The 15,449-nt window shown below is 54.0% G+C and overlaps 1 protein-coding gene across 3 annotated transcripts in view; it reads left to right on the top strand.

Annotated features, from left to right (window-relative positions):
- Positions 1 to 1,935: 1,935 nt before the first annotated feature.
- ZNF362 (zinc finger protein 362) overlaps positions 1,936 to 15,449 on the top strand; it is a 37,169-nt gene continuing 23,655 nt past the window's right edge. The window contains exon 1 of one of the 3 annotated variants that reach the window (XM_061186837.1): positions 1,936 to 1,996. The gene's annotated coding sequence lies outside the window, so the exon portion shown is untranslated. Of the gene's footprint in view, positions 1,997 to 3,013; positions 3,150 to 11,751; positions 11,798 to 15,449 lie in introns of those variants that run through there. The other 2 variants (XM_061186834.1, XM_061186835.1) reach the window with 2 other exon arrangements.

Below are 15,449 nucleotides of genomic sequence, written 5' to 3'. Positions count from 1 at the left end.
GCAGAGGGAACAGCGTGTGCCTTGGAAGGTAAAGAGCCAGGCCTGAGACAGCAGCTCACTTAGTCTGACTGAAGCATAGCTTTCCAGGTGGTTAGACAGGAGGCTGGTGAGGCAGGGACAGATCATGTTACCCTCCCCCATAAATCCCTTATAAAGATTCCAGCTCAGCAGCAGTCAAAGCCTTCAGGATTCTGTCTCCCATCTCCCTCTCCACCCTAAACTCCAGTGCCTTTGCATGTGCTATTCTAAGTACTTAGAATTGCAATGATGATGATAATAATAACATAATAACACTCGTTGGGCCCTTAGAATGTGTTAGGTGCTATGTCAAGCACTACTTCATTGAACAACAATGATATTAACAATCACATGGGTTGGTGAATTTTTTTTTCCTATTAGACTTTATTTTTTATTTATTTTATTTTTTAAATATTTATCTTTTTAAAAGTATTTATTTATTTATTGGCTGCATCAGGTCTTAGTTGCAGCACGAGGGATCTTTCGTTGCATCGCGGGCTTCTCTCTAGTTGTGGCACAGGCTTAGTTGCCTCGCGGCCTGTGGGATCTTATTTCCCCAACCAGGGATCGAACTGGCGTCCCCTGCATTGCAAGATGGATTCTTAACCACTGGACCACTAGGGAAGTCCCTAGACTTTATTTTTCAGAACAGTTTTAGGTTTATAAAAAAATTGAGAAGATATTACAGAGTTCCCATATGTTCCCCCACCCTCCCACTCAGTTTTCCCTATTAGTAACATGTTAGTATGTTATATTTTTTTAATTTGTTGCAATTATTGATGAAAACTTTTATTGATTTATTACTGTTAACTAAAGTCCATTGTTTATTAAGATTTCCTTAGTTTTTAGCCTAACATCTTTTTTCTGTTCCGGGATCCTGTCTAGGATACCACATTACATTTAGTTGTTACATCTCTTTAAGCTTCTCTGGGCTATGACAGTTTCTCAGACTTTCATTGTTTTTGATGACCGTGACAGTTTTGAGGAGTACTAGTTAGGTATTTTTTTCGGATGCCCTAATGTTCTATTTGGCCTGATGTTTTTCTCATGACAAGACTGAAATTACAGGTTATTGGGAGGAAGACCAGAGAGGTAAAGTGTCATTTTCATCACATACTGTCAAACATACATACTGTCAATGTGACTTGTGACTGTTGATGTTGGCGTTGATCACCCGGCTGAGGTAGCTGGTGTCAGGTTTCTCTGCTGTGAAGTTACTCCTCTTCCCCTCCTTTTTCATACTGCACACTTTGGAAGGAAGTCACTCTATGCAGCCCACCTCCTTGGCTATCTGCAGAAATTATTTCAAATTCTTCTGCATGAGAGATTTGTCTCCTCTCCCATTTATTAATTTATCATTTCACTGAACTTCTCAACAATGGGTTGCTATTTACCACCCCCATTTTCCTGGAAACTGGAAAACCCTCCCTTCTTCCCAACCCAGCTCACCCCAGAACTAATTTCTGAAGAGCTTCTCCACTTCCCTGAGGGAAAAAAAAAATGGCCTCCTCTGTGTCATCTACATCCTCTTCCCCTTTATAATTCCACCTAATTCCCACTACACATATGTATTGTGCTCTGCTCGGTGCCAGGCACTGTGCTTAGGGCTTTAACACAAATGGTCCACGTGGGCGCTGTCCTCCAGTTGCTCACAGCCTTGACATCCTGTGCTAGACTGGAATCTCCAGGAGGGCAGGGATTTTGTCCAACTTGCTCATAGCTGTGTTTCCAGCCAACCAGCACAGCGTCTGATAGGAGGTCCTTAATCACTATTTAACGAATTGGGAAATGCTTCCCGGAGGAAGGCAAACACTGGCAGGTGATTGTTTATGTGTGTGTCCTTCCCCAGGGGACTGGGTGCTCCCTGAGGGCAGGGCCAGCCTTGATTCATCGTGGCCTAGAGGCCGGCTGGCAGTGAGTGAGTGTCACAGGAGGTCTGAGCCCGGTGAAAGGACCCAGGGACTGGCCGCCGCCTCAGGTAGAAGTGAAGTTTGGAAGCTGACACAGCCCGGGAGGCCGAATCGGGAGGACTTGGTGACTGATTGGCTGGGGAGGGTGAAGCGGGAGGAGGAGTCACACACAGATGGCTCTGAGGTCTGGAGCTGGGGGACAGCCGGTGCCACCTCTGAGAGACTCGGCGAGGACAGCCACTGACAACCTCCGGCGGCCCCACCCTTTGGGGGCTCGGGCCTAGGGCCAGGGAGCGCCGGAGCTTACTGAGGGAGGGGGTGGCCTGGCCTGTACAAACTTCTCCCCCTCCCCCCATCCCCGTGTCCTCGACTTAAAAACAAAAATCTCAGCCTGGATTTTGAGCGCGATCGTTGGTTATCAGGTGTGGGAGCCCATCCTGGGGGTCCCCTCCTGCCTGCCGTCTGCGAGGGAGACCCCCAGGCGCGGCCTGGCCCCGCGCGGGCTCGGCCTGGTCGGGGCCGCGGCCCGCCAGGCCCAGGTCCCCAGTCCGCCGTCGCCGGGGAGGGGGCCTGGGCGGGACAATGGCCGCGGCAGCCGGGGCCCCGGGAGCCCCCGTGCTGGGGAAGGGGCTGGCCTAGGGCCGGGCGCCGGTGCCCTCCCCGCGCGGCTCGGGCGGGCGGAGGGGGGCGAGGAGTTCCTTTGTGGCTCTGCCTCCGGCGCGGCGCGGGCGGGGGGCGCCGCGCAACTTTGCGAGGCGGCAGCGGCGGCGGCGGCGAGCGCGAGACGAGGCCCCGGGGCCCAAGCGGGGCCCCCAGCGCGCGGCCCGCCCCCGCCCCCCGCCCGGCCCCCTCCCCTCCCGCGCCGTCGCCCGCGCCCGGCGCTGCCCACTCGCGGGAGCCCCCGGGGCCGGACGGGCTGCGCAGCCGGAGAGGCGGGGGCCCGACGCGGCCCCCCCGGAGCCGGGCGCCTGGCGCGGGGGCTCGCCGAGCGCACGGGGGGCCGCGCGGCGCTGCAGACCCAGCCTCCCGCCGCCGCCGCCGCCGCCGCCGCCTCAGCGCTTGCAGAACCCAGAAGTGAACAGCAGGCGACCCGGAAGGTTTGCGCGCGGCTCCGCACCGAGCCGGAGCCGGAGCCCGGAGCCGGAGCCCCAGCCCGGCCCTACTCGGGCCGCCGGGCGCGGGGCTGCGGCCGCGTCCCGGAGCCGCCGCCAGCACAGCCAGGTCCGTGCGGGCCCGGAGCGCGGGGAGCGGGCCCGGCGGCGGCGGGCGCCCGCCCGCGGGAAAGTTGCGCCGAGTTGCGGGCGGGGGGCCGGCCGGAGCGCGGGCGCTGTCAGCGCGGGCCGGGGCGCTCAGAGGACCCGGGGCCGCCTGCACCTCGGGCCCGGCCCGGAGTGGCGGCAGTAGCGGCGCGCGGGGTAGGAAGTGTCTCCGGCGGTGTGTCTGGTCTGCTCTCCGAGTGTGCGTGTGCCTGTGTGTGTGTGTGTGTGTGCGCGCGCGTGTGTGTGTTTTCTTAAGCCGGGCTATTCAAACCTGCTGCAATTCTCCGGTAAACAATGATTCATGGGGCTTAATGCAAATAAACGGATTGCAAACGACGCGGTTCGCGCACTTTGCAGCCGGCCGGGTGGAGCGGCCAGTGCCGGATTTCTCCCTTTTTTTGCAGATCTGCAGAATATGGCGTCCCTGTCCTGTTTTAAAAATAAGCCAGGCTGCCATTTTTGTTTTTCTTTTGTCTGAAAATTTTAATAAAACTGTCTGAGAATGTGGGAGAGGCGGCTGGAAGCAGAGGGGGCACCCGAAGGGTTGGCTTTTTTCCTTTTCTTTGGCGAGAGCCGCGAGCCTTTCGGGGAGGTGAGACACAATGCAATTGCACTTTAAAGAGAGAGAGAGAAAAAAAAGGAAGCCGCTGGGCGATTTTGGGGGGAGGGTTGGGAATTTAAAGTTAACTCCGAAAGTTTTCCTTTTTTTTTTTAGTTTTTTTTTTTTTTCTTTTGGAAGGCGGTGAAATGCCGCGAAAGGATCTCGGGGCGCATTTCTCCCCCCAGCCAGCTGCCTCTGCGGGATTTTTGGGAAAAAGTTAACTGCCGATTTCCCCAGAGCTGCGGGGGGGATGTGGAGGATTGGGGACGGGGGTTTCGGGGGACCAGGAAATGTCTTTTGGAAGAGGCCGCGTAAAACGGCATTGTAAGGAACTATATTCTCAGATTTGGAGGAGAGGGTTGGCAATAGGGGCTCTGAGTGGGCCCTGGGTTTCCAACTAAGACCCTCGGCATGAGGAAGTAATCGTGCTCTCCCCCACCCTGTCCTGGAGCAGTGTGGAACCCTCAGAGCTCTGAGCTGGGGGTGGGGTGGGCCTGTCTCCTTCATGGGTGGCCAGGGCCCCATTGTAGGCGGAAATCCTGCCCTGGGTGCTGGGGTGGCTCCCTGAGCCCTTGGGCAAGTGTGCTTGGCAGTTGGAGAGCCCCTTCCCCGACCTGGTGGGCCTCCTGGCCCTGGTAGGTGGCTTCTGGTGGTGAATGCCCCCAGGTGGTTGGCTCTTGGCTGGGTGCAGGCCGGCAGCCCCAGTGGGACCTGTCTGAGGGGAGGGGCCAGGAGAGGTCCGGTGGTGGTCGTCTGAGCCTCTTTCCTGGGGTGTGCTCTTACCCCCTCTGCCGCCCCTGCCCTGCCCTGGAGGCTCCCTGTTGGAGGCAGTTTGGACTTGGGTGAAGTTCCTGAAGTATCTCTCTGGACAGGTCAGGGCTTGCTGGCTTTCAGGCTACAGAAGTATTCTGAAGGCCAGGCCCACGAGGTCTGGGGTGGCTGGCGCTGTCCAAGGCACCTGGGCAGCCTTGGTTGGGTGTGGTCTTTCCCTTTTGGGAAAGTTTGTCTGTCCTGGGAGGACACTAAGCCTGTCTAACCCCTGCCCCAAGGTCTCCTGGAGGGGAGACCCCTCCAGTCACTCCTGGTCTGTGTCCTGGCTCCACAGGGCAGGGTGAGCTCACTTTGGGCAGAGCCAGGGGTTGAAGCCTGGGGCTTAGGGATTCAGGGCTGCAGAACTTGGCATGTCTGAGCCAGAGGGTACCAAGCCAGGCATTTTTCTGATGGAGAAACTGAAGTCCAGAGAGGGGAAGTGATTTTCCCAAAGTCACACTGCCAGTTAGATGGAGAGCTGAGACAGGGACTCAGATTTCAGGTTTTCACATCTGGGCTCTCTCCACTGTTCTCTGTTGGGGGTCTGACCCCTGGAAGAGTCATTTTGGACAGAACTGGACTGGAATGGGACAGCATGTCCACCTTCACTCCTACCCCTGCCCACCACCATCATAATCCTGCCTGGGTGAAGGGAACTTTACAATTTGCACCGTGTAGTGCGTGATTGTTATCACATCAGGTTCTCCCAGAAACTCAGGTGAAATTGTCAAGGTGGGGGATACTTAACCCCATTTTAAAATTTAGGAAACTGAGGCTTGGAGAGGTTGAGCAGTGGTAGAGGAGGGCTTCCAGACTCCTTGTCCAGGGAGTCTTTTCCTGGGTGGACTTTGGTACTTGTGGACAGGTGTCTTTCCCAACTTCTAGTTTTTGATCTTTCAAATTCTTCTGCTGACCCCAGTGACTGTGTAAAAAATCTAGAAGCCCACCCCTTAAAGAGTGTCAGAGCTGAAAAGGCCCTGAGAGGTCATCTCGGCTCAGAGAGGGGCAGCCACGGGCTTGAAGTCACCCAGCAGTTTGAGTCCCAGCTAGGAGCAGAGCCTGTCTCCTGTCTCCTTTTGTCTGTGAGACACTCAGAGGGAGAGTGAAGCACTCTACCTCCCGCCAGATTCCACTGCTTGCTGGTGGTTATGGTGATGGGGCCACGGGCACTATAATGGCCAGCACCTGGCAGAGGCATGGCTTTGTCCCGGAGGCTGAGGAGTAGGCTGTCTGTAGTCTGGGGGATGGGGGCAAGATGGCCCCTGGTGTGTGGGTGAGGTGTGGACTGGGTCTGAAGCTAGCCTGGCTCCAGCCCTTCCCTGGGCAGACACTTCCCTGCCTCTCTGTAAAGTGAGAGTCCTTTCTTCCTTCCTTCCTCCATTTATTCATTCATTCATCTCCATCCATTAGTTCATTCATTAGTTTGCTAGATTATTCTTTTATTCTTTCATTGTACATTCATTAGTTTATTGGTTAGTCATTTCAGTAGTCATCCATCTGCCCTCCCATCCATCCATCCATCCATCCATCCATCCATCCATCCATCCGTTCATCTGTCCAGCCAGCCAATCCCTAGCTTACCTAGCCCAGGTTGGACAGCCATGTGAAATACAAGGACAGTCCTTCAGGGCTCCAAAGCTAACAGGGTGCAGAGAGCACTAGCTAGGGCAGTATCCATGGGTGCCTACATGAGTCCCCAGGGAAGGTCTGTTGGAGAAGCAGGGGCTTGAAAATACCACTACCATGATGGTGAATCTGGGTCCTGGGACCAAGATCCATTTGTCTTTACAGTTTGTACAGTGTGGTGTATGGCTCGTGTGACTTTGGGCACATTCTTCCCCTCTCTGAGCCTCGATTTCTTGATCTTTAAAATGGGGTAATTTCTGTGACTCTCTCATGGCTTGTTGGGAACGAACACAAGAGTGTCGGTGATGTCTCCCCGCCGTGGCCAGGCATGTAGTAGGAGCTCAGTGTACACTAACTGAATTAGAAGGATTATTGATTACCAACTCAGGCCCTACCTCGATTTTGAAAACCATTGTGCTGGTTTCAGAAAGAGCCCAATGATCTGGGGACCCTGAAAGCCTTGTTTAGCCTTGTCATTCCCCTGCTGAAACTCTTTTAATATTTCCTAGGCATTTTGAAGAACAAAAATCCAAAGTCCTTTAGAGGCCTACAAGGCCCTTTATGGTCCGGGCCTGCCCATCCCTCGACCTCAGCTCCCCCTCTACCCCCCAGTCTCACCACTTCCAGCCACACCAGCTTCTTTCTGCACCTCGAATTTACAAAGCCTGTTGTCAGGGCCTTTGCACATTCACCCCCAACCTGGAATGCTTGCACGGCTGGCGCCTTCTTGTTTTACAGGTTTCGACTCAGTTGGGGCTTCCCTGGCCACCTGCTCTGTGATAGCTTCCCACTGTCACTCTCGGTCACATCAGCCCTTGCAGCTCTTATCAGTATCCGAAACTTCCTCATGTATTTGTTTATTTGCACTTCTTGCCTGTCTGCACAGCTGGCACATGCTTAAACCCCATGCAGGCGAGTGGGCAGGTGGGTCCAGCACGGGGTGGCTGTGGCTTTGGTGGACATGAGGAGATGCCGGGGAGCCCAGGTGTGGTGGCAGCCCTGGCTGTGGGGCAGCCCCTGGGAGATGAAGTGACACCAAGCTCTGCCCTCTCCTCCCCTGGGAGGCTCCGGGCTGTTGTCAGGAAATAATGAGATGATTAAATCATGGGATCTAAGAATCCTAGTCTCTTTCAGTCTCAGAACCTTAGCATCTAAGAAGATTTCCGCCTCAGAACCTTTGACACTGGAGTTTGCACTTGATCCAATCTGGGACTTAGACCCTTTACAAAGAGCTCTCACTGCCTTACTTATTTAGTGGCCCAGAGTGCTTACATTGTGCCAGGCCGTGTTCCAAAAGGCTTTGTAAATGTTGACATATTTAATCCTCATTGTTATTACCCCCATTTTACAGCCAAGGAAATGGAGGCACAGAGAGATTAGGTAACTTGCCCAAGGTCACAGAGCTCAACAGGCACATTGTGCAATTTGAATCCAGCACTCTGGGACTCTGCCTTAGAATCCCACAGCTGGTGAGGGGAAGCCCAGCCTCACCTGACCCCTGCACAGAGCGGGAACCCCCTACCCACATCCTTGACAAGAGGGCCTCTGATCTCCGCTAGAGTGGCAGGGATTTCCCTCCTCACCAGGCCCCCTAGCCTCCCTTTGTCAGACAATTGTCATTGCTGGAAAGGTCTTCTTTACACAGTGTGAAGTGCTGCACCTCCCCCTGTGAATAGCACTTGGGAAGTGATGTTAGTGATACAGTTTCCCAGTGCTTTTGACCTTATAGTTTCATGACTTCAGTAGCTTCTTTCTCCCTACTGGGTTGTGAGCTCCCTGAGGGCAGGCCTCCTCGGTGCCCGGTGTTGACTGTATGACCGGGCACCGAGCGTACATGCATCCCAAGCTCCTCCTGTCTCTGTAGCACCATGCTAGGCCCTTGTCCAGGGTATTGGAAAGGCTTGGTGTACTGGGGGAAAGAGGACAGTTATCTTTCCATGTAGCCGCATGTATACCCAATTCGTGGAGAACCATTTGAGATCTAAAGTCACACACTAATTGAGGAGAGGTGGACCTCACAGATTATCCAGCCAAACCTCAGTCTGTCCATTGGGGAAACTACAGCGGCAAAGGAGAGGAGTAGGCCTTGTCCACACCTCCCGACGCTTTGCCTGGTGGACTTTCCTCTCCTCGGGTGCCGACAGGCTGCCACAATATGTGCCTTGGGGTTCAAAGGCAACGACAGCCGTGGTTGGGGAGCTGCTCCCTCTGTTGCATCGGCTTCCTCGTCTTCACAATGGGGGTAACACTCCTCGAGGTGCAGGGCTGCAGAGGGCCCAGCGCCCCACCTGGACTTGGGTGGGTGGAGTGGAAGTGGGTTGGGGGCTGTGGGTTTGGCTTTGTGGAACCAGGGCTGGCGCCGGGCTTTGGAGGCTGGTAGGATTCGGGGACGGGGCGGAGTGGTGTGTTGAATGGATAAGGTGTGTGGGGAAGGCCAAGGGATTTGGCTCTGGGGCCCAAAGCGTCCTCCCTTGTCCCTGCCTCATCCGTGTGGCAGAATATCCTTGGGGGGCGGTCCCTACCATTTGAGTCCTCCTCTGAGCTTTGGGCAAAGGCTTCATGTTCCTTGAGGGGACAGCTTAGCCATTTCAGGTTCTGGGGTTCAATGGGAGGACACCTGGCTGGGATGGGCACACCCCCCCCAGACACACTCAAATACACACACTTGCACATATTCATACTATCAGCCATTCTGCTTCCACCTTTGACCCTGCTCCCCCTGCCCCACTTTTGCCAATTTGAGGTGCTCCCCTGCTATTTCAGAAACACCACCAGAGGTGCCCCAAACTGGGCCTATAGGAGCCAGGAGTTCAGGAGACAAGTCCACACACGTGATGCACACACATCACACAGAAGCACGTGTATGCATTCCTGCCACCCACAGCTTACATGTTCATATGCCCGTGTGCACCTGCCAGGAAACAACACACAGCTGCCTGCCTGCCCCTCCTCGTGTACTTCCACACTCTTGTACACGCCATGTTTATCACCTGCACGCAGGCATACTCATGCGCACATGTGTTTTACACGTAGGTGCCTCTTATACCAGCCTCACGTTCTGGCCTTGCACACAGTGCCTCCTGCACACCCGTGCACCTGTGTGTGCCCACACCCTGCCCGGATCTGCTTGCAGCCTGCCTGGACCTCCCACCTTCACTCAGCAGGACTTCTTGAGCATTTACTATATACCAGGGCCCACGCTCCATGCTGGGGACAGAGGTGGGGAAAACTGATATCGTTTCTGCCCTGGTCGGGGAGACATTAGACAAACACAAATGATGATGTGATTACAGACTCTGGTCACTGCTGGAAAGGAACCACTTTCCTACGATGAGGAAAGTGGTGCTTTTAGAGTTACTATAACCAGTGACGATAATCGTGTGTGTAGGGGAGAGGGGCTTCTGGGAGGAAGTGATAGCTGAACTGGCTTGAAGTTTTCCAGGTGAGGGCATTCCAGGCAGAGGGAACAGCTGGAGCAAAGGCCCTGAGGTGGGAAACCAAGGAACATGGAGAAGGCGGTAGCCCTGAGACCTGGGGGAGGTGGGCCTGGCCTGCCAGGGCCTGTAGTAGGTCTTCCCTGGCCTCGACCCCGACCCACATGTCCACCTCAGGCCCTCTCCATCCCTCTCTCTGACCAGCCCAACCTTCCCTTTGCTGCCTTGCCCTGCTCAGGGCCCACTCTACCTGGTGGCCTCCACCCCGGGCCTGAGCCCTGTCTGTCCTGCCCCACCCGCTGCCCACCCCAGGGGTCCTGAGATACAGCATGAGGACAGGCTCTGACCACCTGCTGGGGGTTCCCGACCTGGGACCCCTAGGACCTGTCTAGAAAGCTCCTGGGGGCCAGGCCACAGCTGGGGTTCAGCAGCTGGCTCTCTTGCTTTGCGTAATCCCAGACTTGGCTCTCCACTGGTCTGCCAAGCAGCCCTTGTGGGGCCTGAAAGGCTCCCCGAGCTGCCGCATCCACCGCCCCCCAGCCCAGGTGATGTCTCTGGTTGGTCACATTTCCATGTGGGTCTTTGAAATGTTGGGAAAGTCTCCCGAATGCCTCGGAGAACCTAATGACAAAACCGCAACGACCAACACTGAATCCTTACTGTGTACCAGGCACTGTTCTAAAGACTTGTTACGTATTCAGTCATCGAATCCTCACAAAGACACTGAGGCCATACCTTTATCATTCCAGTTTGGTAACAGTCTCTGGGGCTTTGACCCAGGTTGTCTTGTTCCTGAATCTTTACTTTTAACCCGTCAGTGGCCACATCGCCCCTCAGAGGGTCCAAGAATCCAGGCTGTGATTTAGTTGAATCTCTTTGTTTTATAGAGGAAGGAACAAAGGCCCAGAGAGGAAATGGACTTGCTAAAGGTCACACAGCAAGCAGATGGCAGAGGCGTCCAACTCCCTCTGCCCTCACCAGCTGCACGACCTTGGGCAGGTTACATCTTCTCTGCGCCTCATTCCTGACCCCAAGCAAGGGAGAGATTGCCCTGGAAGCCAGCAGGGTGGGACCTTTGGGGGATGCGAGGACTGCAATCGAGAAGGGACACGGGTGGGGGCTTTTGGGCCCTCTGGATGTGTGCTTGGTAATAAGTCGTTGAGCTGCTCATTTTTGTTCCAGGCATCTTTCTGAATGTGTGTTACATTTCGAAATGTTCACAGCATCCACCTCACAGGGTCGTTAGGAGCCTGAGTGAGAAATACTTGTAAAGCACCTAATAGTGCCTGATATGGAAGAAGTGCTCAGTGATTTATTATTATTGTCATTTCACCCTGGCAGAAGGAGTTCCCTGTGGGGATGGGAGCTGGGGACCCAAGGGGAAATGGAAGCAGAGAAGGGCATGTGTTCAAAGCCTGCAGAATGTCCGCTCAGCCCTGAGAAGGCGGTCATGGCCCATTCCCTGGTGAGGGCACTGGGGCTTCCAGAGAGGGTCACCTCCCTGGGTGTCTGTGAGTGGCTGGTAGGAGAGGGGAGGGACAGGGAGGGGAAGGGACCACATCCCAGCTTCCATTGACCAGGGTGCACACAGCAGCCCCCTCCCACTCTGATCAGCCCCATCAGCACAATGAAAACGGCCCTTCGCAGCCCTGCAGGGCTGTGGAAACCCAGCCTAATTGGATCCAGGACCCTCAGAGGCCTAGTTCCTCACAGGAAGTTCCCAGGAACAAGTTTCCGAGGCTGGCCTGGGTACTGGGGGTGGCGTGGGGGGCAGCAGCTGGGACTCAGGACTCTGGCTGTGTGGAGTTGGGGGCACATGGAGGGCAGAGGGGTCATGGGAGGAAAACTGAGCACATGGGGTCTCAAAGCACTGGGAAGGTGGGAAACCTCAGCTTCCCTCTCGTAGACCATCTCCTGCTTGTTCCTTCCAGGCCATCCTTCTGGCCCCATGATGACCTGTCTGTTGAAAACCTTGACCATGGCCTTTCCTGGCTCAGGGACCCCTGAACATGGCCCTGCATGGCCTTTCATCCAAGCGCTTTATCCTGGAACTCTGGCCCTTTATGAACTGCCCTGGCAACTTTTCCCTCCTTCCCCTGTGAATTCCTGCACTGGGCCCACACCAGACCAAACACGAGGGTACGTGCTTTCCTGCCTCGGGGCCTTTGCACATGCATTTCTTCCCACTCGGCTTGCCCTTCCCTGGCATCTCTCTCTTGACATCTCCCCTTCCTGCTATCAGTAAGTCCCACCTTCATGCAGTCTTTGTTTATCCCTCAATGGGATGAGCTCGTCTTCCCAGGAGCACCCCTGCCCCTAGCTCAGCCATACCCCAGCAGTACCTTGTTGCCCCTCCCTGGGCCAGGGGGCATTTTTGAGAAAGCTTTTCTGTCCTAGGAAGCTAGCAGCTTTCCATGTCTTTGCACACATGCCCCTCTGCTCTCTCTCTACCCTCTTGCTCTCCTGGCAGACTTCCCCATCTTCAAGACCCGCATGGACAGACCCCCTCCTCCCATGGCTTCCCTCAGTGAACATTATCGAGCAGCTAGGGTGAACTAGGCACTTGAGCACCTACTATGTGGCCGGTGCTAGGCTCTGGGGCTGCAGCAGTGGCCCTGTCCTTGAGGGTCATGGCTGGAGGCAGTGTTTAGAGGCGTGATACAGAGGTGGGGTAGGGGGAATGCAGGGGGCCACAGGCGTGTGTAACAGGAGAGGGTCAGAGAGTGACCTTCAGCTGAGACCTGAAGGAAGAGCTGGGTGAGCTGTGCCACTGAGTCTGGATATAGGGTTGTAACCAAGAATCAGACCCAAGCCCTGATCTCACTGACACCTGGGGGATTGGACAGATAAGTTATCAGGCAATTCTAGGGTAGGGGGATACGTGCTTAGGTAAGGGGAGCCCAGGAGGCTGTGTGAGCTCAGGGGAGAGGCTGCAAATGTAGCTTAGGATGGGGCTGGCGATCAGGAAGGTTTCCTCTAGGCAGTGACACCTCAGCTGACTTCTGATGGCTGATGGGCATCTGACAAGGTTCCAACTGGATGATGGCCCCCCACGTGGAAGGGCATAGCCTGTGCAGAAAAAGGCATGGTGGCATGAGAGCAACTTGTTTTGGGAACCTGCAGGTAGTTTAGTGAGGCTGGAGGGAGGGATGCATGTGGCCAGCAAGGCCTCCTTAGCAAAGGCCCTGGGCCACCCTGGGGAGTTTGAACTATACCCCAAAAGTTATGGCAACCCAATAGGGATTTTAAGCAGGAGAGTGAGTGAGTGGGCAGGCTTTCCTTTGTTTGGCTTTGGCTCCCAAAGTCCCCAGATAGGCAGGGGAGTCCGTCTCTGACTGCGCTCCTGGCCGGGGTCTGGGGTAGGGCTTGAGGCTCACTGTGGGACTTTGAGCAAGCCCCTGACTCTCTCTGAGCCCCTCTCTCCTCCTGGGTAAACCTGCAGGGCCTGAGGCCAGGATCCTAGTGGGGCCATAGGCAGAGGCTGGGGTGTCTCTCTTGGCCAAAGCTGCCTGAACCTTTAGTTTTATTAAAAATATTCCTTAAAAAGTCATGTAGCCACGTTTCAGAAAAGTCGGACAATAGGGAAATGAAATATACCAAAACCCACCCCTGTTTCTGTCCCCACCCCAAGCCTGAAACACACCACTGCTAGCATTTTGGTGTTTCCTTCCTATCTTTTCCCTCAGCACCCGGTTTTTATATAGATGTCATTGCTCTACCTATACAAATAATTTTAAACTCTTCCCTTCCCCCACAACTCATGTTGTATCATGAGTATTTCCTAAATGACTGCAGGGTGGTTTTAATCCCTCTTTTTAATGGATGTGGTGTCAGGGTGGAAAACATGGGCTCTGGAGCCCGACTTTCTGAGTTCAAATCGTATACACACTGCTTGACTTTGGGCAAGTTACCTAATTTCTCTGTGCCTCAGTTCCTTGTAAGGTTGATATGAATGTTAAATGAGTCATTGCAATGCCAGTAAACATTGGCTATTATCAACGACTGTAGAGTATCACTGTGTAACATGATTTACAGAGCCACCCCCCTATTTAAAATTTTGGCTGTTCCAGGTTTTTGCTACTGTAAAAAAACCATTGAAGCAAACAGCCTTGTGCATAAAACTTTGTCTATATTTGGGGTATTTCCTAGGGACAGATGACCAAGAATAGGATTGCTAGGCCAGGAAGTCTGAAAATTTTTATAGAGCTCATGGCACGTTACTGCCAGATTGTTTTCGGAAATGTTTGTTCCAGTTTACACTCCCAGAAATAATGCATGGGAGTGCCATTTCACCATACCCTCACCAGCACTGAGTATTATCATTTTCTTATTGCTTTTTGCTATTTTAACATGTGAAGCTCATTTAATTTTCACTGCTAGGGAAGCAGAACCATTTTCTGTGTTTATTAGCTGTTAACAACTTTTTTGGTCTGCTAGTCTCTCAGCCTCTTCTCAGATCAATTAAGAAGATAGGGCTTAGATACAGAAAATAGGGAAGAATATAACACAGGGGACAACATAGTGCCAGAGTGGCGGGAGGGGACTCAGGAGGGGGAGGGGACTTTCCTCTATCTAGGCCATGACACTTTCAGTTCCCTCTACCTAGACTATTCATTCATTCAAACATTTATCAGGTACTTTTTGGCTTAAAGGTAAATGACTCAGCCTTGATTGTGGCCTGACAGAGAGCATGTCCAACAGCAGAGATGGACGAGAAAACGGGCAGAAAATGGACTGCCAAGGGTCTGATGATGAACATGCAGGGCACAAAGGGAGCAGAGAGGAGAGGCACCCAACATAGCCTAGCAGTCCTGGAAGGCTTCCAGGAGGAAGTGGCCTGTAAACTGGGGCCTGAGGAATAAGTTGTAGTTAACCAGTGAAATGAGGAGGGCAGAGGGTTCCAGGGAGAGGTGAGGAAGTGAGAAGGGAAGTGGAGCACTGGGGGAGCGCTCGGTCTGGCTGCGCAGAGTGGAAGGCAGAAATAACCACTGAGGCCAAAGAGGTCAGCAAGGGCCAGGCATGGAAGGCCTAAGGAATCCAGACCTTGTCTGGAGGGAAGGAGGGAGCCATCAAAGGTTTTCAGTAGGGGAATGTTGTGATCTGATTTGTATTTTAGAAATATCACAGTGACTGCAGTAGGAGAATGGAATGGGTCGTGTGGGTAGAGGTGAGGGACCCTGGGAGGAGGCGATAGCTGAGGCCAGAGCAGAAAGGGGTCCGGACCAGGGCAGGGAAGGTGTGGAGATAATCCCTGTGGAACCCTGACGAGCTTCAAAGTGCCAATTGAATGTCACCTCTGCCAGGCAGCCCTTGCCAACATCTGCCATGACCCACCAGGCCATATGCACCTGGAGGATGGGGCCTGTGCAGGGCCTGGCATGCGATGGTCAGTTGAGTGCCTACCATCCCTGACCCTGATCCCCCTTGCTCCTCCCTGCCTCCAGACCCTCCATCTGTTCCCCCCACCCCCTTGGCTACCAACCACTTTTCTTTCTCTTTTTTTAAGAATAAATTTATTGTTTTCATTATAAAAGCAACAACAACATTGCAGAGTATCTGGAAATTAGAGAAACAAAGACAAAAAACCAGATCAGCTCCAGCCGCCTCCCCCAGCACTCCCAGCCTCCCTCTGGGCGTGGTTCCCTGCAGCTTTTTCTGACGCAGGTTTTTATTTTTGCCTCCTTGTAATCATAGTATCCGGACAGTTTTGGGTCTTGCTCTCTCCCATTTGCTTTGTTGGGAGCTAGTTTCCCTGTGGCCATGGGGTCTGGGCAGATCTCATTTTTTAATG

This window comes from Eubalaena glacialis, chromosome 3 (assembly GCF_028564815.1).
Source record: "Eubalaena glacialis isolate mEubGla1 chromosome 3, mEubGla1.1.hap2.+ XY, whole genome shotgun sequence".
Lineage (NCBI taxonomy): Eukaryota > Metazoa > Chordata > Mammalia > Artiodactyla > Balaenidae > Eubalaena > Eubalaena glacialis.
This window is presented reverse-complemented; position numbering and strand designations above follow the sequence as displayed.